The sequence below is a fragment of the Procambarus clarkii genome, chromosome 39 (assembly GCF_040958095.1).
Source record: "Procambarus clarkii isolate CNS0578487 chromosome 39, FALCON_Pclarkii_2.0, whole genome shotgun sequence".
Classification (NCBI taxonomy): domain Eukaryota; kingdom Metazoa; phylum Arthropoda; class Malacostraca; order Decapoda; family Cambaridae; genus Procambarus; species Procambarus clarkii.
Genome location: NC_091188.1, coordinates 27,131,548 through 27,155,418, shown reverse-complemented (window position 1 = coordinate 27,155,418; position 23,871 = coordinate 27,131,548).

The following is a 23,871-nucleotide window of genomic DNA, read 5'->3' as shown; positions in this document are numbered from 1 at the left end:
AGAGAGAGAGAGAGAGAGAGAGAGAGAGAGAGAGAGAGAGAGAGAGAGAGAGAGAACAAGTTTGAATGGGTCCCAAGTCAACATGCAATTGAAAACTCCACACCTCAGAGGGATTCGAACCCCAGACAGCCAGGAGCACTATGCACCTTGGCGTACCTGGTACCTTAACCACTAGACCACACTAGGTGCGGGATACACCATGCATCAACATCAGCGCAGAAAACGGGAGTCGCTGGAAAAATGCAGAATAACAAAAAGTGGGAAGATGGCAGTGAGGTGTTCCAACCCCCCCCCCCCCGACCCACACTGGGAGTCGATCCTGATCCTCTCACAATACCCCAGGTCCTCATTAAGACCCCTTTCCCCCCCACACACCCTCCAGGGGCGCCCCCCCCCATCTATCCACGCCTAAGGAACGCCCTCCCCTTTCCTAAGAAGAATAGATGGAACGAGTAATGGGAATATATATGTATAGAATATGAAACGGTGTATATATATATATATATATATATATATATATATATATATATATATATATATATATATATATATATATATATATATATATATATATATATATAACGATGTGACAGTGTGAGACCACAAAGGAAGATTTAAGACAGGAACTTCCTTAAGTACCTTCGTATTTAATAATACGATTAGTGAAATAAATGTGTATCAATGATCCCACTCAAATAGCCTCTTAACTGATGATTAAAAAATAAATCTAAATTATACAAACCAATTTTTTTTTTTGGGTGGAGGGGGTACTGTGAAGGGGTCACTAAAAAGAGGTGTACTATAGACTTATAAGGAAGTATAACAAGCAATTACCCATACAGTACACCATACACATAAGCACCCACTAACAGCCCAATTACCCTCGTGGTTACTCTATTCCCGTATAAACTCCACAAATATTTTTCCCACAGAATTTTGTCAATTTCTGAAAATATATATATATATATATATATTTGGCTGCGACTCAATGCAAAAACAAAAACAAAAACAAAAAAAAACATTCAGGATTACGAGACACGATAAAGCGTGATTCAAAACATTAAAATGATTATTTTGATCACTACTTTTTTTGACATTCGAAAACTCTTCTTTATGAAAGAAAACCCTCTTTATTATTTTAGCTCGGCAAGTTGTAGACAAACTTGTACATCGTTATATTTTATGGTGTGGATGTGTTGTAAGGCATGTGGGGGAGGGGGGATCATAGAGCCTCACAAGCTTAGAGCCTCACCAGTATATAGCATCAGGAGCATAGAGCCTCACCTGGGTTGTACTGAGATGAGTATCTCCCGGTCTAAGCATCTCCTCCGAGCACAGACAACAGCCCTACGCTGGTCCACAACTCTCACAAAACTTTTCAATATATTTTATACATTTTCTCCGCCCAAAGACCCCCCCCCCCCCAAAAAAAAACAAAAAAACACAGTTTCATAAATGAATGAATAGGTTTTATTTGGATCATATTTTTTAGGCTAGTGAGCATGATATGCTTCAGAACAAAAGAGAAGCGTGACCTTAAAAGCAATCAAGCAAGCTGTGTTTACACTTGTAAACACCACTAAATGAATAAAAACACCAAACCTTACCAAATGACAAAACAAGAATCAATTACTTTCCTGCAGATGAGAAAAGCTGGCTATTGATTGCATTATTACTTTATTGACAAAAATGTTTACCTAAAATGAGAATCAGAGATAAACAAATTATCAACAAGCAAACAATTGTGTTTGCTTCGGGCAGATAAATGGCAATTTCAGTTGTAACCAAATGTCGTTAAGATGAAGGACTACAACACTATGAAGTGATGTCATGGGATGAAAGGCAGAGGACAGGAGCTAGAGCTAGACGTGTCAACTATCCGAGCGCTAGGATGAGAAAAAAACGGAAAGGATATATATATATATATATATATATATATATATATATATATATATATATATATATATATATATATATATATATATATATATATATATATATATATATATATATATATATATATATATATATATATATATATTCTCATCCTAGCGCTCGGATAGTTGACACGTCTAGCTCTAGCTCCTGTCCTCTGCCTTTCATCCCATGACATCACTTCATAGTGTTGTAGTCCTTCATCTTAACGACATTTGGTTACAACTGAAATTGCCATTTATCTGCCCGAAGCAAACACAAGTGTTTGCTTGTTGATAATTTGTTTATCTCTGATTCTCATTTTAGGTAAACATTTTTGTCAATAAAGTAATAATGCAATCAATATATATATATATATATATTTATATATATATATATATATATATATATATATATATATATATATATATATACACACACTGGGATGTTCCAATATAACAATAGCGTTGAATGAAAATAAAAATTAACAAGAGAAGAGAAGAGAATAAGGAATAAGAGGTGGCAACAGAAAATAAAGATGGCAATTAAGATGAACAAAGCAGGAGCAGACAAGGCAGGTGAATCAGTAACACAACTAATTACCAGTTACCAGCCTGAAGGCACCAAAGATCCCGCTCGGAGACGCGGCTCTGGTGAAATATATCTACCGCAAGAATTTCTAATGCACACACACGGCCTACGGGCAGCAAAAGAGCGAGAGGAATCCAACTGAACCTGAGGAAGTTTAAATTTCCAGAGTTTACCATCAGCCTTGGGAGATGCCAGTTTTCTAAGTGTTATTTTTTCTTTTTGGAGGGGGGCGGGGTGCTTGTTAGATTCTCTTGGGAGCGCTTCAAGTTATGTAAATGTCCGTCACGTGTCTTATGACTGAGTTTGCCTTTTTCGTGGTCAGACAAGCCTTCGTGCATCGCTGTTCACCCGTGCTTGATTACCGCCCTCAAATATTAACTATGTTCTCCAGGATTACACACACACACACACACACACACATATATATATATATATATATATATATATATATATATATATATATATATATATATATATATATATATATATATATATATATATATATATATATATATATATATATGTCGTACCTAGTAGCCAGAACGCACTTCTATGCCTACTATGCAAGGCCCGCTTTGCCTAATAAGCCAAGTTTTCATGAATTAATTGTTTTACGACTACCTAACCTACCTAACCTAACCTAACCTAACTTTTTAGGCTACCTAACCTAACCTAACCTATAGAGATAGGTTAGGTTAGGTTAGGTAGGGTTGGTTAGGTTCGGTCATATATCTACGTTATTTTTAACTCCAATAAAAAAATGACCTCATACGTAATGAAATGGGTAGCTTTATCATTTCATAAGAAAAAAATTAGAGAAAAGATATTAATTCAGGAAAACTTGGCTTATTGGGCAAATCGGGCCTTGCATAGTAGGCTGAGAAGTGCGTTCTGGCTACTAGGTACGACATATATATATATATATATATATATATATATATATATATATATATATATATATATATATATATATATATATATGTATATATATATATATATATATATATATATATATATATATATATATATATATATATATATATATATATATATATATATATATATATATATGTCGTACCTAGTAGCCAGAACGCACTTCTCAGCCTACTATGCAAGGCCCGATTTGCCTAATAAGCCAAGTTTTCCTGAATTAAAAAAATTTCTCTAATTTTTTTCTTATGAAATGATAAAGCTACCCATTTCATTATGTATGAGGTCAATTTTTTTTTATTTGAGTTAAAATTCACGAAGATATAGGACCGAACCTAACCAACCATACCTAACCTAACCTAACCTATCTTTATAGGTTAGGTTAGGTTAGGTAGCCGAAAAAGTTAGGTTAGGTTAGGTTAGGTAGGTTAGGTAGTCGAAAAACAATTAATTCATGAAAACTTGGCTTAATAGGCAAATCGGGCTTTGCATAGTAGGCCGAGAAATGCGTTCTGGCTACTAGGTACGACATATATATATATATATATATATATGTCGTACCTAATAGCCAGAACTCACTTCTTGGCCTACTATGCAGGGCTCTCGTCATACTTAACTAAGTTAGCAAGGACTCTGTTGTTTCTGGCTAAGTGAAAACATTTTGGCCTATTATGCAAAAAATTATACTGGTTTTTTGGCCAAGAATGCAAACTAACGATTGTTTGTTTGTGTATCACATGGTCACTGTAAAGTAAGATGTTGTCCATTGAATGTAGGAAGATATTTAGATAAAAATGTCAAATGGGGATGATGTACAGATTAATAATGGCCTTAGGAATTGTTTGTACTAGAAATCAGTAGCAAGTGGAGAGATATGGTGCTTGAACACTTATAAATCTAAAGTTGGGAGCAAATAATGAAAAAACATTGATGAATCTTAATAATGTAATAATGCCCAACCAATTAATTCACATATCATTCTTTACATTAGAAAGGGAACTTAAGTGACTGACTGGACTCTGGCCGATGGTAGATTTAACCAGTTCAGTTATCATTTTCTGTATTTCAGAGTTACGTACTTCTTCCGTTAGTCGCAAGGCAACATTTTGTAAATGATCCACACTATCTTGAAGCCTCGACAATTTAGTTAGCACGTCAATAACAGTTATATGGGTGGTTAATTCATATTGGGGATATTTACTCAAATCTATTGAAGGTTTCGGTAATCTACCTTTGGTTTCCAGGTAATCAAGACCTTTTAAAATACAAGTAATGTGTTTCTCTTTCGTTTTGTATTTATAGTGACGATCCATATCTGGATAATTAAAGTCGTTTAATTCTTCATATCCCAATGGCCACTTTGGCCACTCGTCACCATTATTACATGATTTCACTATTTTGTTGGTAGTTTTGAGATCATCATTTGAATAAAAGGTCACTAAAATATTTTTAAGTTTTGCAGTATCATACTTTTTTCTAAAGAATAAAATATAGTTGATCATTTCATTTGCTGACGACGTCATTATGTATTCGTTTTTGGTAAATGAATGAAATAGTTAAGTGAAATTCTAAATTTTTATTACTTATATACACTTCTTGCCCAAATTTTATTTCTAATTAGCACCGCCTTATAAGACAATATGCCAATTCCCAGTGAAAATGTAGTGTTTTTAGTAAAAGAAACTGCACAAAGAGAAGTCCAGCTGACCCATCCCCCTACGTAAATTTATGTGTTCTCCTTTTTGGTTGAATGGATGGATAGTTAGTGAAATTCTAAATTTTTATTACTTTTATACTTCTTGCTAATTAATTTGTGACAATAGTTACTGAAAACTTTGTTTTCATTGAATCTGTACTTATTTTTTTTTCTCACTCATTGCACATAAAGGGTTTTTTTTGCTTGAATGTACTCACAAATAGTTGATTAGTTAACATTTTTACCTCATTTTTTTTTTTTAATTTCATTTAACAATTCCAAGGTTATATATATTATATAGAAATAGAAATTTAGTAGCCACATTCCTACTAACATTTGGAATATTCAGCTGCACAAACTTTTTAAAACCATGGTATCCATATTTCCCTTTAAATCTTTTACATCTTCGATTACATCAAGTTCCCAAATAAAAAAATATTTAGACCAATCATGTTCGTATGGTGTAGATATTACTTTAGAACCATGTATAATTAAATTAAGACTAAAGCAACAAGAAATTGTAATTGTAAATGTTTATGCTATAAAAATATGGATGGGATCTACTCAAGAAGGATATCCTGCGGCATCCCAATTACAATTTATACTGCGAGTCGTAGTTAGAGAGGATGAAAATTATTGTTCTTATATGTTTGTGGAAATCTTCTTTAACATTGACCAAAGAACCAGCATGTTCTGTGAACATAATTTCAAGTATTCCTATGATCCGGATTACTTAAAATTGCCTATCGCGGGATATAGGTCCTACGCCAAAGATCCTTCCATATTTCTGATGATGATACAAGCTTCCAATCAGGAACGAGAAGCTCTGAGAGAGATAATGATAGCAGACGGAATATCGATTCCATCGTCATTTTGTAAAGTTGATCAGGGTGCGCTCAAAAGGCTTATGTCCCTCAAACAATATTTGAATCGGCATTATTATTTTAGGTATATGATGTTTAAAAATATACGTTGGGAATTAACCCGAGATTTGAGATATTACGAAGCATGGTTGAAAAATAAAAAATGGCTTAACTACGTTAATCACAGGATGATTCAACATAGACCCTATTGTTTATATGATGAATATTTTCATGACGTGTATGAAGATAGAATTTATAATATATGGTCTACACATTATACATTTCGGGTTTTCAATGATGGTGATGAAAAGTGTGATGATATATGTTGTATTACGCTACGAAACCTTGACCGAATTTATCATTTAAATTCGGCGAAGAGCGAATTAATTGCTCGAATAGTGGCAAAAGAATATGGATTATTTTATATACAAAAGGTAAAACGGGTACTTTTCATAACCCGAAATCCCCATCTCTTTATGGACCTCATTCAAACGGGAGAAAAGGAAGAAATCTGTCGTTTTATTATAGAAGACGAAGGTTTATCATCATCATCATCATCATCATCACCACCACCTCCATGTAAAAACACCTACAACCCAAATAGTTTGCAGGCAATGTGCGTCAATCAATTTGTGAATTCTTTTTTGGATATTAATAGAATGGGATATTGGACCGTGGCCTGCTTACGTAGAGCAATCAACACCAACCCTAATATTCCTCATTTATTTAAACACCAATTAATCAACGAAGTTCAACGGAATCTAATGATTAGATCTTGGGAAAAAGCAGTGGCAGATGAACCAACTACTGAACTTTTATTTTTTTAAGAACAGATTCAATGAAAAAGTTTTTACTGAATTGAAAATATTTGTTTATTATTCTTATAATAAATAAATCTAAAGTTGGGATTAAATAATGAAAAAACATTGATGAATCTTAATAATGTAATAATGCCCAATCAATTAATTCACATATCATTCTTTACATTAGAAAGGGAACTTAAGTGACTGACTGGACTCTGGCCGATGGTAGATTTAACCAGTTCAGTTATCATTTTCTGTATTTCAGAGTTACGTACTTCTTCCGTTAGTCGCAAGGCAACATTTTGTAAATGATCCACACTATCTTGAAGCCTCGACAATTTAGTTAGCACGTCAATAACAGTTATATGGGTGGTTAATTCATATTGGGGATATTTACTCAAATCTATTGAAGGTTTCGGTAATCTACCTTTGGTTTCCAGGTAATCAAGACCTTTTAAAATACAAGTAATGTGTTTCTCTTTCGTTTTGTATTTATAGTGACAATCCATATCTGGATAATTAAAGTCGTTTAATTCTTCATATCCCAATGGCCACTTTGGCCACTCGTCACCATTATTACATGATTTCACTATTTTGTTGGTAGTTTTGAGATCATCATTTGAATAAAAGGTCACTAAAATATTTTTAAGTTTTGCAGTATCATACTTTTTTCTAAAGAATAAAATATAGTTGATCATTTCATTTACTGACGACGTCATTATGTATTCGTTTTTGGTAAATGAATGAAATAGTTAAGTGAAATTCTAAATTTTTATTACTTATATACACTTCTTGCCCAAATTTTATTTCTAATTAGCACCGCCTTATAAGACAATATGCCGATTCCCAGTGAAAATGTAGTGTTTTTAGTAAAAGAAACTGCACAAAGAGAAGTCCAGCTGACCCATCCCCCTACGTAAATTTATGTGTTCTCCTTTTTGGTTGAATGGATGGATAGTTAGTGAAATTCTAAATTTTTATTACTTTTATACTTCTTGCTAATTAATTTGTGACAATAGTTACTGAAAACTTTGTTTTAATTGAATCTGTACTTATTTTTTTTTCTCACTCATTGCACATAAAGGGTTTTTTTTTGCTTGAATGTACTCACAAATAGTTGATCAGTTAACATTTTTACCTCATTTTTTTTTTTTTTAATTTCATTTAACAATTCCAAGGTTATATATATTATATAGAAATAGAAATTTAGTAGCCACATTCCTACTAACATTTGGAATATTCAGCTGCACAAACTTTTTAAAACCATGGTATCCATATTTCCCTTTAAATCTTTTACATCTTCGATTACATCAAGTTCCCAAATAAAAAAATATTTAGACCAATCATGTTCGTATGGTGTAGATATTACTTTAGAACCATGTATAATTAAATTAAGACTAAAGCAACAAGAAATTGTAATTGTAAATGTTTATGCTATAAAAATATGGATGGGATCTACTCAAGAAGGATATCCTGCGGCATCCCAATTACAATTTATACTGCGAATCGTAGTTAGGGAGGATGAAAATTATTGTTCTTATATGTTTGTGGAAATCTTCTTTAACATTGACCAAAGAACCAGCATGTTCTGTGAACATAATTTCAAGTATTCCTATGATCCGGATTACTTAAAATTGCCTATCGCGGGATATAGGTCCTACGCCAAAGATCCTTCCATATTTCTGATGATGATACAAGCTTCCAATCAGGAACGAGAAGCTCTGAGAGAGATAATGATAGCAGACGGAATATCGATTCCATCGTCATTTTGTAAAGTTGATCAGGGTGCGCTCAAAAGGTTTATGTCCCTCAAACAATATTTGAATCGGCATTATTATTTTAGGTATATGATGTTTAAAAATATACGTTGGGAATTAACCCGAGATTTGAGATATTACGAAGCATGGTTGAAAAATAAAAAATGGCTTAACTACGTTAATCACAGGATGATTCAACATAGACCCTATTGTTTATATGATGAATATTTTCATGACGTGTATGAAGATAGAATTTATAATATATGGTCTACACATTATACATTTCGGGTTTTCAATGATGGTGATGAAAAGTGTGATGATATATGTTGTATTACGCTACGAAACCTTGACCGAATTTATCATTTAAATTCGGCGAAGAGCGAATTAATTGCTCGAATAGTGGCAAAAGAATATGGATTATTTTATATACAAAAGGTAAAACGGGTACTTTTCATAACCCGAAATCCCCATCTCTTTATGGACCTCATTCAAACGGGAGAAAAGGAAGAAATCTGTCGTTTTATTATAGAAGACGAAGGTTTATCATCATCATCATCATCATCACCACCACCTCCATGTAAAAACACCTACAACCCAAATAGTTTGCAGGCAATGTGCGTCAATCAATTTGTGAATTCCTTTTTGGATATTAATAGAATGGGATATTGGACCGTGGCCTGCTTACGTAGAGCAATCAACACCAACCCTAATATTCCTCATTTATTTAAACACCAATTAATCAACGAAGTTCAACGGAATCTAATGATTAGATCTTGGGAAAAAGCAGTGGCAGATGAACCAACTACTGAACTTTTATTTTTTTAAGAACAGATTCAATGAAAAAGTTTTTTACTGAATTGAAAATATTTGTTTATTATTCTTATAATAAATAAATCTAAAGTTGGGATTAAATAATGAAAAAACATTGATGAATCTTAATAATGTAATAATGCCCAATCAATTAATTCACATATCAATCTTTACATTAGAAAGGGAACTTAAGTGACTGACTGGACTCTGGCCGATGGTAGATTTAACCAGTTCAGTTGTCATTTTCTCCACTTCAGAGATACGTATTTCTTCCGTTAGTCGCAAGGCAACATCTTGTAAATGATCCACACTATCTTGAAGCCTCGATAATTTAGTTAGCACCTCAATACCAGTTATATGGGTGGTTAATTCATATTGGGGATATTTAGCCAAATCGATTGAAGGTTTCGGTAATCTACCTTTGGTTTCCAGGTAATCAAGGCCTTTAAAAATACAAGTAATGTGTTCGTCTTTCGTTTTGTATTGATCCTTGTAATCCATCATATCTGGATAATTAAATTCGTCTAATTCATATGGCCACTTGTCATCATTATTACATGATTTCACTATTTTTTTGGTAGTTTTGAGATCATCATTTGAATAAAAGGTCACTAAAATATTTTTAAGTTTTGCAGTATCATACTTTTTTCTAAAGAATAAAATATAGTTGATCATTTCATTTACTGACGACGTCATTATGTATTCGTTTTTGGTAAATGAATGGAATAGTTAAGTGAAATTCTAAATTTTTATTACTTATATACTTCTTGCCAAAATTTTATTTCTAATTAGCACCGCCTTATAAGACAATATGCCGATTCCCAGCGAAAATGTAGTGTTTTTAGTAAAAGAAACTGCACAAAGAGAAGTCCAGCTGACCCATCCCCCTACGTAAATTTATGTGTTCCCATTTATCATTTAAATTCGGCGAAAAGCGAATTAATTGCTCGAATAGTGGCAAAAGAATATGGATTATTTTATATACAAAAGGTAAAACGCGTACTTTTCATAACCCGAAATCCCCATCTCTTTATGGACCTCATTCAAACGGGAGAAAAGGAAGAAATCTGTCGTTTTATTATAGAAGACGAAGGTTTATCATCACCACCACCACCACCACCATCACCATGTAAAAACACCTACAACCCAAATAGTTTGCAGGCAATGTGCGTCAATCAATTTGTGAATTCCTTTTTGGATACTACTAGAATGGGATATTGGATGGGAGCAAATGCTAAAAAAAAACATTGATGAATCTTAATAATGTAATAATGCCCAATTAATTAATTCACATATCAATCTTTACATTAGAAAGGGAACGTAAGTGACTGACTGGACTCTGGCCGATGGTAGATTTAACCAGTTCAGTTATCATTTTCTGAACTTCAGAGTTACGTACTTCTTCCGTTAGTCACAAGGCAATATTTTGTAAATGATCCACATTATCTTGAAGCCTCGACAATTTAGTTAGCACCTCAATACCAGTTATATGGGTGGTTAATTCATATTGGGGATATTTAGCCAAATCGATTGAAGGTTTCGGTAATCTACCTTTGGTTTCCAGGTAATCAATACCTTTTAAAATACAAGTAATGTGTTTGTCTTTCGTTTTGTATTGATCTTTGTAATCCATCATATCTGGATAATTAAATTCGTCTAATTCATATGGCCACTCATCACCATTATTACATGATGCCACTATTTTTTTGGTTGCTAGGAGTTCATCATTTGAATAAAAGGTTACTAAAATATTTTTAAGTTTTGTAGTATCATACTTTTTTCTAAAGAATAAAATAAAGTTGATCATTTCATTTACTGACGTCGTCATTATGTATTCGTTTTTGGTAAATGAATGGAATAGTTAAGTGAAATTTGAAATTTTTATTACTTATATACTTCTGGCCAAAATTTAATTTCTAATTAGCGACAATAGTTGTAGGTGTACGCAAACCAAAGTAATGGTTGAATCTGGATATAGGTTTTTTGGTTGCCTCTGTAGCTCAATTTTCTCACACACCTCCACTGATATGGGTTCCTTAATAGGCGTTGGTGGTGATTGATTAAGAGAAAGTGGGGTTCTATGTGGCAACTACTTCATCTTGTAGTGTCAGTCTTGGGGATAAAACGAAGGTGGGGGGAGAGGGGTTTATGATGGTGATAGTAGTGACGGCAGAGGCACTGAAGTTGAGGCAGCAGCCACTTCAAATTTTTTTATCTTCGTCTGGAAACAAAAATGATGATAGTAGGGGTGACGGGATTCACTTAGTTTACGCAGATGTTCCAGTGGACCACCACTGTTAAATAGTAGATATATTATAAATATGCTAACCTTTAAATTCACTTTTTTTTGCCTAACTTCTTCGTCTATCTCTCTCTCTCTCTCTCTCTCTCTCTCTCTCTCTCTCTCTCTCCGAATTTCATTAACTTTCTGCAGCCCATAAGTTAAGGGAAAGGAGGAGTTGATGATGAAGGTAGTGGTGGTGGTTCTTCTTCAACGATCCTGGAGAAGAAATTGCAGGTACTGCCTCCATACCGGACAAGTCCAACTGACACTGATATGTATCAATTGACAGCACCCTATGTCATCACCTTCCTTCCCTCCCCCCCCCCATCTCAATATAAACAATGGGTCAAGTCATTTTTAATCGACCAATTACTGACCGACCCACTTTTTTTGCTAAAACGGCAGTTGATCAGCAAACATTTTTACCTCATTTTTTTTTTCACATGATTCATGCTATTATTGACCAATTGAAGAATATCATTGTATACTAATTTATATTATTAATATGTGTATATTAATTTTATTTAACAGTTCTAAAGTTATATGAATAGAAATATAAATTTAGTAACCACACTCCTACTAACATTCGGAATATTCAGTTGCACAAAGCTTTTAAAACCATGGTATCCATATTTCCCTTGAAATCTTTTACATCTTCGATTACATCATATTCCCAAATAATGAAATATATCATGAAATATGGTTCATATGGTATAGATATTATTTTAGAACCATTTATAAATCAAATACCATTTAAACCCCAAATTGTAAATGTTTATGCTATAAAAATATGGATGGGATCTACTCAAGAAGGATATCCTGCGGCATCCCAAATACAATTTATACTGCGAGTCGCAAATAAGGAGGATGGAAAATTTTATTATTCCTATAGGTTTTTGGAAATCTTCTCTAACATTGACCAAAGAAGCATCATGTTCTGTGAACATAATTTCAAGTATCCCCATGATCCGGATTACTTAATAGTGCCTATCGCGGGATATAGGTCCTACGCCAAAGATCCTTCCATATTTCTAATGATGATACAAGCTTCCAAGCAGGAACGAGAAGCTCTGAGAGAGATGATGATAACAGACGGAATATCGATTCCATCTTCATTTTGTAAAGTTGATCAGGCTGCGGTGAAAAGGCTTATGTCCCTCAAACAATATTTGAATCGGCATTATTATTTTAGGTATATGATGTTTAAAAATATACGTTGGGAATTAACCCGAGATGTGAGAGATTACGAAGCATGGTTGAAAAATAAAAAATGGCTTAACTACGTTTATCGCAGGATGAAACAACATAAACCCTATTGTTTACATGATGGATCTTTTTATAACGAGCCTCGTCAAGATATAATTTATAGGGACCCCAACAATGAAATTAGATCTCATTTGGGGGTACCCAAATATTGTAATGACTGGCGGGATAGAGATTCTATTTTTCGGGTTTTCAGTGATGGTGATAAAAAGTGTGATGATATATGTTGTATTAGGCTAGGAAACCTTGACCGAATTTATCATTTAAATTCGGCGAAGAGCGAATTAATTGCTCGAATAGTGGTGAAAGAATACGGATCATTTTATGTAGAAAAGGTAAAAGGCGTACTTTTCATAACCCGAAATCCCCATCTCTTTATGGACCTCATTCAAACGGGAGAAAAGGAAGAAATCTGTCGTTTTATTATAGAAGACGAAGGTTTATCATCATCATCATCATCACCACCACCTCCATGTAAAAACACCTACAAGCCAAATAGTTTGCAGGCAATGTGCGTCAATCAATTTGTGAATTCCTTTTTGGATATTAATAGAATGGGATATTGGACCGTGGCCTGCTTACGTAGAGCAATATACACCAACCCTAATATTCCTCATTTTTTTAAACGCCAAATAATCAACGAAGTTCAACGGAATCTAATGATTAGATCTTGGGAAAGAGCAGTAGCAGACGAAACAACTACTGAATTTCCGGTAGAAATTAATAATGGAAACCAATATTATCATTTATATAGTGGTATAATATATGGTTGGTAGTATAACACTGTAATTCAATCAAAACAATTTTTCAAAGAAAAACACCTGGCCTATTTGACGAATCTGGCCTTACAATATACAACTTCCACATATGAATTTAATCAGTTCCTAGAGACATGTTGTAGCAGTGCAGCCAAAGGAGAAGAAGAAGAAGAAGAAGAAACACAATTAGATAATCCCAATCCTAAGGTATTTATAATATATCTACTTTTTAGTAGTCGAAGGGTATAAATAAGGGGAACTAATCATTATCAAAAGTACAAGTTTTCAGCAACTATTGTCGCTAATTAGAAATTAAATTTTGGCCAGAAGTATATAAGTAATAAAAATTTCGAATTTCACTTAACTATTCCATTCATTTACCAAAAACGAATACATAATGACGTCATCAGTAAATGAAATGATCAACTTTATTTTATTCTTTAGAAAAAAGTATGATAATACAAAACTTAGAAAGATTTTAGTATACTTTTATTCAAATGATGAACTCATAGCAACCAAAAAAATAGTGGCATCATGTAATAATGGTGATAAGTGGCCATATGGATTAGACGAATTTAATTATCCAGATAGGATGGATTACATGGATCAATACACAATGAACCACGAATTCGTTACAGATATTTTTATAGGTCTTAATTACCTGGAAACCAAAGGTAGATTACCGAAACCTTCAATAGATTTTGCTAAATATCCCAAATATGAATTAACCACCCTTATAACTGGTATTGAGTTGCTAACTAAATTATCGAGGCTTCAAGATAGTGTGGATCATTTACAAAATGTTGCCTTGCGACTAACGGAAGAAGTACGTAAAACTCTGAAATACAGAAAATGATAACTGAACTGGTTAAATCTATCATCGGCCAGAGTCTAGTCAGTCACTTAAGTTCCCTATCTAATGTAAAGAATGATATGTGAATTAATTGATTGGGCATTATTACATTATTAAGATTCATCAATGGTTTTTATTTATACTTTTAGCATTTGCTTCCAACTTTAGATTTATTTATTAGAATAATAATAAACATATATATTTTATAACATAATCAATTCAGTAAAATAAAAGTCCAATAGTTGGTTCTTCTGCCACTGCTCTTTCCCACGATCTAATCATTAGATTCCGTTGAACTTCGTTGATTAATTGGCGTTTTAAAAAAGAATGAATATTACGAATGGTGTTGATTGCTGTACGTAAGCAGGCCACGGTCCAATTATTAATATCCAAAAAGGAATTCACAAATTGATTGACGCACATTGCCTGCAAACTATTTGGAGGTGGTGATGATGATGATGATAAACCTTCGTCTTCTATAATAAAACGACAGATTTCTTCCTTTTCTCCCGTTTGAATGGTGTCCATAAAGAGATGGGGATTTCGGGTTATGAAAAGTACGTGGTATACCATTTCTACATAAAATGATCCGTATTCTTTCACCACTATTCAAGCAATTAATTCGCTCTTCGCCGAATTTAAATGATAAATTCGGTCAAGATTTCATAGCCTAATACAACATATATCATCACACTTTTCATCACCATCACTGAAAACCCGAAATGTATAATTTTTAGACCATTTATCACAATATTTGGGTAAAAAAAAAAAAGAATTACACTGACGTTCATAGTTGGGGTCCCTATAAATTATATCTTCACGAGGGTCGTTACAACCAAATTTTTTATGTAAACAATAGGGTCTATGTTGTTTCATCCTGTCATCAATGCAGGTAAGCCATTTTGTATTTTTCAACCATGCTTTGTAAGCTCTCAAATCTCGGGTTAATTCCCAACGTATATTTTTAAACATCATGTGCCTGAAATAATAATGCCGATTCAAATATTGTTTGAGGGACATAAGCCTTTTGACCGCAGCCTGATCAACTTTGCTACATGGCGATGGAATCGATATTCCATCTGCTATCATCATCTCTCTCAGAGCTTCTCGTTCCTGATTGGAAGCTTGTATCATCATAAGAAATATGGAAGGATCTTTGGCGTAGGACCTATATCCCGTGATAGGCAATTTTAAGTCATAATGACAGGGGTCCTGGAAATTCTGTCCACAGAACATGATGCTTCTTTGGTCAATGTTAGAGAAGAGTTCCACAAACATATAAGAACAATATCTTTCATGCTCCTTAACTACGACTCGCAGTATAAATTGTAATTGGGATGCTGCAGGATATCCTTCTTGAGTAGATCCCATCCAAATTTTTATAGCATAAACATTTACAATTACAATATTGTGTCTAAGAAATGGCTTTAATTTAATTATACATGGTTCTAAAGTAATATTTAAAAGATAAGAATTATCTTTGTCTAAATATTGTTCTATTTGGGAACTTGATGTAATCGAAGATGAAAAAGATTTAAAGGGAAACATTGATAAAATGTTTTTTTAAAAGCTTTGTGCAGCTGAATATTCCGAATGTTAGTAGGAGTGTGGCTACTAAATTTCTATTTCTATATATATAACTTTAGAACTGTTAAATAAAATTAATATTCATGTATTAATAATATAAATTAGTCAATAATAGCATGAATCATGTAAAAAAAAAAAAATAGGTAAATATGGCTAAATATCCCCAATATAAATTAACTACCCATATAACTGTTATTAAGGTGCTAACTAAAGATAGTGCATCTCATCTCGGGGTCTGTGGTGTGTTTGAAATAAAAGTTCAGTAGTTGTTTCATCTGCTACTGCTCTTTCCCATGATCTAATCATTAGATTCCGTTGAACTTCATTGATTATTTGGCGTTTTAAAAAATGAGGAATATTAGGGTTCGTGTTGATTGTTCTACGTAAGCAGGCCACGGTCCAATATCCCATTCTATTAATATCCAAAAAGGAATTCACAAATTGATTGACGCACATTGCCTGCAAACTATTTGGCTTGTAGGTGTTTTTACATGGAGGTGGTGGTGATGATGAAGATGATGATAAACCTTCGTCTTCTGTAATAAAATGACAGATTTCTTCCTTTTCTCCCGTTTGAATGAGGTCCATAAAGAGATGGGGATTTCGGGTTATGAAAAGTACGCAGTTTACCCTTTCTACATAAAAGGATCCATAGTCTTTCGCCACTATTCGAGCAATTAATTCTCTCTTCGCAGAATTTAAATGATAAATTCTGTCAAGCTTTCCTATGTTAATACAACATATATCATCACACTTTTTATCACCATCACTGAAAACCCGAAATGTATAATTTTTAGGCCATTTATTACAATATTCGGGTACCCCCAAATGAGATCTAATTTTTTAGTTAGGGTCCCTATAAATTATATCTTCACGAGGGTCGTTACAACCAAATTTTTTATGTAAACAATAGGGTCTATGTTGTTTCATCCTGTCATCAATGCAGGTAAGCCATTTTGTATTTTTCAACCATGTTTCGTAAGCTCTCAAATCTCAGGTTAATTCCCAACGTATATTTTTAAACATCATGTACCTAAAATAATAATGCCTATTCAAATATTGTTTGAGGGACATAACCCTTTTCAGCGCACCCTGATCAACTTTGCTACATGGCGATGGAATCGATATTCCGTCTGCTATCATTATCTCTCTCAGAGCTTCTCGTTCCTGATTGGAAGCTTGTATCATCATCAGAAATATGGAAGGATCTTTCGCGTAGGACCTATATCCCGTGATAGGCCATTTTAAGTAATGATCGAGGTACATAAAACTATGTCGACAGAACATGATGCTTCTTTGGTCAATGTTAGAGAAGAGTTCCACAAACATATAAGAACAATATCTTTCATGCTCCTTAACTACGACTCGCAGTATAAATTGTAATTGGGATGCCGCAGGATATCTTTTTCGAGTAGATCCCATCCATATTTTTATAGCATAAACATTTACAATTACAATATTGCTTTTAAGAAATGGCTTCAATTTAATTATACATGGTTCTAAAGTAATATTTAAAAGATAAGAATTATCTTTGTCTAAATATTTTTCTATTTGGGAACTTGATGTAATCGAAGATGAAAAAGATTTAAAGGGAAACATTGATAAAATGTTTTTTTAAAAGCTTTGTGCAGCGGAATATTCCGAATGTTAGTAGGAGTGTGGCTACTAAATTTCTATTTCTATATATATAACTTTAGAACTGTTAAATAAAATTAATATACAAATATCCCCAATATAAATTAACTACCCATATAACTGTTATTAAGGTGCTAACTAAAGATAGTGTGGATCATTTACAAAATGTTACCTTGCGATTAATGGAAGAAGTAGGTAACTCTGAAGTGCAGAAAATGATAACTGAACTGGTTAAATCTACCATTGGCCAGAGTCCAGTCAGTCACTTAAGTTCCCTTTCTAATGTAAAGAAATATGTGAATTAATTGGTTGAGCATTATTACATTACTAAGATTCATCAATGGTTTTTATTTATACTTTTAGCATTTGCTCCCAACTTCAAGATTTATTTATTATAAGAATAATAAACAAGTATTTTATAACATAATCAATTCAGTAAAATAGTTTAAAATACTACACAGTGCTTTATGTCTCTTACACAATCCCAATAAATATGTCACCACTGTTTTAGACACGTGAAGGAGTTTCATTAAATAGCAGTGGTCGTCAGCGTCACTAAACCATACAAAATGTATGAATTGAGTTGGCCAATGCTCCTCAATGTGTGTATGTTACAAAAACCTGGTAACGTTGGTTGAGTGATTTTTTTCTACATAGGCTGGGAGGGATGAGAGTAGAAGGCAAGGAGGGAGATACTGCACATTACCTCACCCCTAACACCTCCCTACCTACCCACCTCCTTCCTTCTCTCCTGCTTGATACCTGCCTTCCTCAAGCATAATCAACCAGGCGGCGACGCGACCGTGTTTCCTCAAGACACGAACACTCGAGCAAAACACGTTGGCTTCTCCCGGTAAAAGGGCTTGCAAGCTTTTCAATCTCTTTACTCCTGGAAAGGCTTAACTGATACTATCTGCGGGCAAAGCGTGTCTACCGCACACGCACACACGCACACGGGGAATTGATAAGGTAGAAAAGGATGAATTATTTAACATGGGTGGTACATACACAAGGGAACACAGGTGGGTATTGAGTACCCACATGAGCCACAGGGACGTTAGAAAGAACTTTTTCAATGTCAGTAGTTAACGGATGGAATGCACTAGGCAGTGGTGTGGTGGAGGCTGACTCCATACACAGTTTCAAATGTAGATATGATAGAGCCCAATAGGCTCAGGAATCTGTACACCAGTTGATGGACAGTTGAGAGGCGGGACCAAAGAGTCAGAGCTCAACCCCCGCAAGGCAAGCAAAATTAGGCGAGTACACAGGGCCTGGCGGCTGAGTGGACAGCGCTCTAGGGTGGTAGTCCTAAGGGCCCGGGTTTGATCCCCAGAAAAAAAAGCAGAAACAAATGGTCATTTTCTTTCACCCTGGTGCTCCTGTTCACCCGGTAGTAAATAGGGAACCACCACGGACAGGAGTATACCCATACACATGTTTCACCTCCCTACTGAGAGAGCGGGAAGATGCCCCCCCCCCCCTTCCCCTCCTTCTTTACTGTGAGAGCGGGAAGATGGCCCCCCCTCCCCTCCTTCCCTACTGTGAGAGCGGAAAGATGGCCCCCCCTCCCCTCCTTCCCTACTGTGAGAGCGGGTAATTTACTCCAACTCAAATCATCTTTTTCTTTACCACTTCTCGGCCAAAGAAGCATAATCCAAGTTTATAATAGGATCTTTTACTAAAGAAGCATAAAATAATGTATATATATCCAACTCATCAAGACATCCCTGCTGGCTCAAGTACTCCAGTGTGACGGCTATTTTTTCATCTATCAATTTATCAAGTTTTTGTGATTTAGCCATAAATGCAGCCTTGCTCCGTTCAGCTATATTATCATCTAATGTCAAATCTTCCATGGCTCTCTTCCAGGAACTAACCATTAGACTCCATTTAAGTTCATCATCGATAAATTGATATTTAAAGGAATCCGGGATCTGGAGGGTGGAAACCATTTCTTCGCACAGAGTGGCCGCTGTCCAACCCCATTCTGTTGTTCTAACATCCAAAAAATAACTTGTAACTGCCCGAGTACATATAGCTCGTAAACGATTGTCATATTTGTGCGGAGATGTTGATAAACCCTCGTCTCGAACGATAAAACTATAAATTTCATCCTTGTTCCCCGTTTGAATAATATCCACAAAGAGTTTGAGATCTCGGGTTAGAAAAAGAATACATTCAGATAGTACGTCAAATGGGGTGCTATAAGTTACTATGAACATTTCGAAATAAATTTTTCCATAATTTTTCACATGCATGCGTGCAATTAGTTCACCATATGAATTCACACATGGTTCCATGTTTCTTCCATCACCATCATCATGCCACCAGTTACCAAATTGATTCACATGATACACTCTGTCGATGTGATTTAACAAATGATCAGTACCACAAAAAATTTCAGAGTATTCTTCCTCACAATCGCTAAATACCCGATATGTGGTAGTAGTGTCCTTATTCCAAAGTATGGTGTAACCAATTTTCCCACAGTCATACATATGCACGAACCTTCTAAAAAAAAACTTAAAACTGGGTTTCATGTGCAACTTTGTTAGTTGAAACTCTCTGTCGTTGAACAAGCAATATTTTTCGTGTTGAATTCTCTTTTCATGAGCGTATTCAGACCATTCTTGGCCATATAACCATGCTTCGAAAGCAATAGCATCTCTGGTTAATTCCCACTGTATATTGTCGAACATCATATACCTAAAGTAATAATGTCGATTGAAATATCGTTTCAATCTCAAAAGCTTCTCTTTTGCAGTTTGACAAACTTTATTATATGAATAAGATGATGATGATGATGATAAAGGGATTCTTATTCCCTCGGCTCCCATCATCTCTTTCAGAGCTTCTCTTTCTTCGTTAGACGCTTGTATCATCGTCAGAAATACAAGCGGATCTTTAGCATAGGATCGATATCCATTTACATGAGTTTGGCATTTGAGTCTTTCATTTTGGTCATACAAAGAAGATTTATTTAAATTGAATTTACAGAACATTGTACGCCGTTCGTCGCGGTTAGCGATAAGTTCTACAAACAAATAATAATATTTTCCCGTTTTCCTGTCAGTTACCATAACTCGCATTATAAATTGCAATTGTGATGCCACGGGATACCCTTTTTTATTCGTTCCCATCCAAAATTTTATCGAATAAAGAGTTACTGGCGTTATTGATAAACTGTATGTTTTATGCACACGATGTACCATTGGTGGTGGTACATTGCAATGTAATTCCAGAGTAATATCAAGTCTATCGGCATAATATAGATATATCATTCTTGTTAGTTCATCGTCGTATTTAATCGAAGATATAAAAGTTCTCCATGGTCTTCTTAATCTGGCTAGTTGTGCCATGGTTATGTCATCGTAGACGGACATTATTTCTTATAAATATAAATTATTATTTAATTTTTATATCAATGTTTATGCTCGAGATGTTTTTATTATTTTTGTATAGCTTCAAAGACACAGTAATAAGTTCAATTAATTTGTACGGCAAACATAAAATAAATTACACTTTGGAATACTCCCTCTCCTTTCAAAAAAGGGAATGAACTATTCATTATTCATTAATTATATATTATGTAATATTTTCATCTTCTTAAGGGGGCTTATCATCGCAATAATTCGGAAAAATCGAATCTTTTGGAAAAATTTATAAAAATACTACAACGTTCTGGCAACACTTTGGCGCAAACACGAGAATGTTATGATATAAATTAAAGTATTTATGGTACATTTCCATGCGTAATTGTGCAGAATCCGGTGCCCCACGGCTGTGGCGCGCCACGAGTATTGCGTCGTACGTTCTAAACGTCAATTTTTCCGTAATAACGTCGGAAATAACTCTGTATATATGACAACAAATATACACTCAATGGCAACCGTCTCCTAGCGGGGGTGGGAGAGGCAGCCAGCTACCAGTCACATGTTGTGTCCTGTTGAGAGTGGAGGGTGTTGATGCGCACTCCATTTTTGCTCCTGGAATCTCGCTTTTGTAGCGTCTAGCGCACAATGACCTATAAACGGAAGGGTCTGAATGCAAGAGTAGCCAATTTGACACGCAGTCGCCGTCATTGGCTGGAAAGGAGAGACGCTGTAGCACAAGGGAGGTTATTATCAAGTGAAGATACAGGCGGCCTCCCCGCCTCAGCTGTGAGAGGCATGACGCAGCAGCCACACCCTGCTTCGACCCTCCTCACACATCCTCAACCCCTCGATGTGTATGGAACGGCGACGACAGTGCCATCTACATCTGGTGTGGCAGTGCCATCTACATCTACTGCTGTGGGCTGGTGTGGCAGTGCCGTCTACATCTGGTGTAAGTCATACAAGTCGAAGTCTGGTAATATGTATGTGCAGGATATTGCACACCTTGCCCAATGGATGCCTATCTGCAAGGGTGCCAATTATGAACGAAATCGGTCGATGACACACTCGACTATGTGGCCGAACTTTGATCTTATTTTACTCAGGTAAGTCATTTACAACTTCAAGGTGTTTCTCAGCTTTCATTTATTAATCAATTTACATGCAAATTACACCTTATAGAGTTTGTGCTTCTACAAACCTATTGAGACATTTTAGTCCAAAGTCCATTTGTTGATTAAACATCAAATATTGCATATTTTTGGAAGGGTAACTTTGAATAATTATATTATTGCACTAAACACTTCTTTTGATAAAACTGATCAATAGAATCCTTTATTATGTGCTAAATTTAATATCTGATTGTTATAGAAATATTTTTGTTGACACATGTGTTCCCTGAAATTATTTGAAAATGTTGAAAATTCGTTGCATAATACGTTGTGTATTTTTTTTCTCCTTTTCTGTTTAGGGTGTGATGCTGAAACTTGGACCAGTTGCAGCTCTTTCTATAACCATTTCATAAATAAATTTATAAACAAATTGAACAACTTTTACTTTACCCCTTAATACTACTACTCATTTTTCAGTAAACATTATCTCTCTTTTTTTTTTTACAATAATATGGAGGACTTTAGAGCTTTTGTAGTGGTGGTATATAAAAAAAAAATATTTCAATGTAAAATGTAAATCATATAGTTTATGTTAAATCAATGATTGGGGTACAAATTGTTTGTTTAATAACGAAAATCCCACTGACGATGTGGTAAATCGGGCCTTGCATACTAGCTAGAACGCAGTACTCTGCCTACTATGCGAGACCTGATTTGTCTAATAAACAAAGCTTAATTAAGTTCGACAAACAAATAATAAATATTTTCCTGTCATCACAAATCCAACTTAGTTCCTATAACATATATGAATTAGGTGACAAACAACTCTTGCCCCCATACCTCATCAATCAATCAGCACAAATCCAACTTAGTACCAAATTACATACACTGTTATTTACCAAGCAAATACTCCAATTTAGTAACAATGACAGGTTTGAATAGAACACTAAAAAAATTTGAAAATCTACACCTATACTTTTCAATGGTGAAAAGACTTTTAATCTTTTCAGTATGCTTTAAAACCTTTTCATCTTTAAAGGATGGGATTATTTTGAATATTTTGGATAGCTTGACTTCTGGGAGAATATATATTATTCTTTTAAATATCTCCTTGAGATCAGTTAGTCCAAAATGTCCTCTCAGATCCACAAAATCACATTCTGAATCCTTGCCTTCAAATTGAATTTCAAGGCAGGATGTATTTAAATTGCGTTCTATCTCAATGTTAATATCCCAGTCTAATAGTCCATCTTCATGTGGATTAAATGGATCGAATGTGATAAATAAGGTGCATATATAAGAACATGGTTTGCTCCTTAAGATCCTTCCCTTCTTTTCTTCAGTATTAAAACCAACCATCCATCTATAGGGGTTCATATGTGGGCCACAATTTTTGTTACCAAGTTGTCCATACCTCTGGGCATCCTCTCTTTTTATTTTCTGGGGTAGAAGATATTTATCATTCTTCGATCGACGTGAACGACGACAGCGATGTTGAGAGACTTCTTTCATCTACGAAAAAACAAAATCAGTTAAATCGTTATCCTAAATATTTTTAAAATTAATTAACAAAAACGTCTGATACAGAACAAAAGCCTAGAATTATTAAAACAATCCTTTCTAAAGAATTAAATAGTG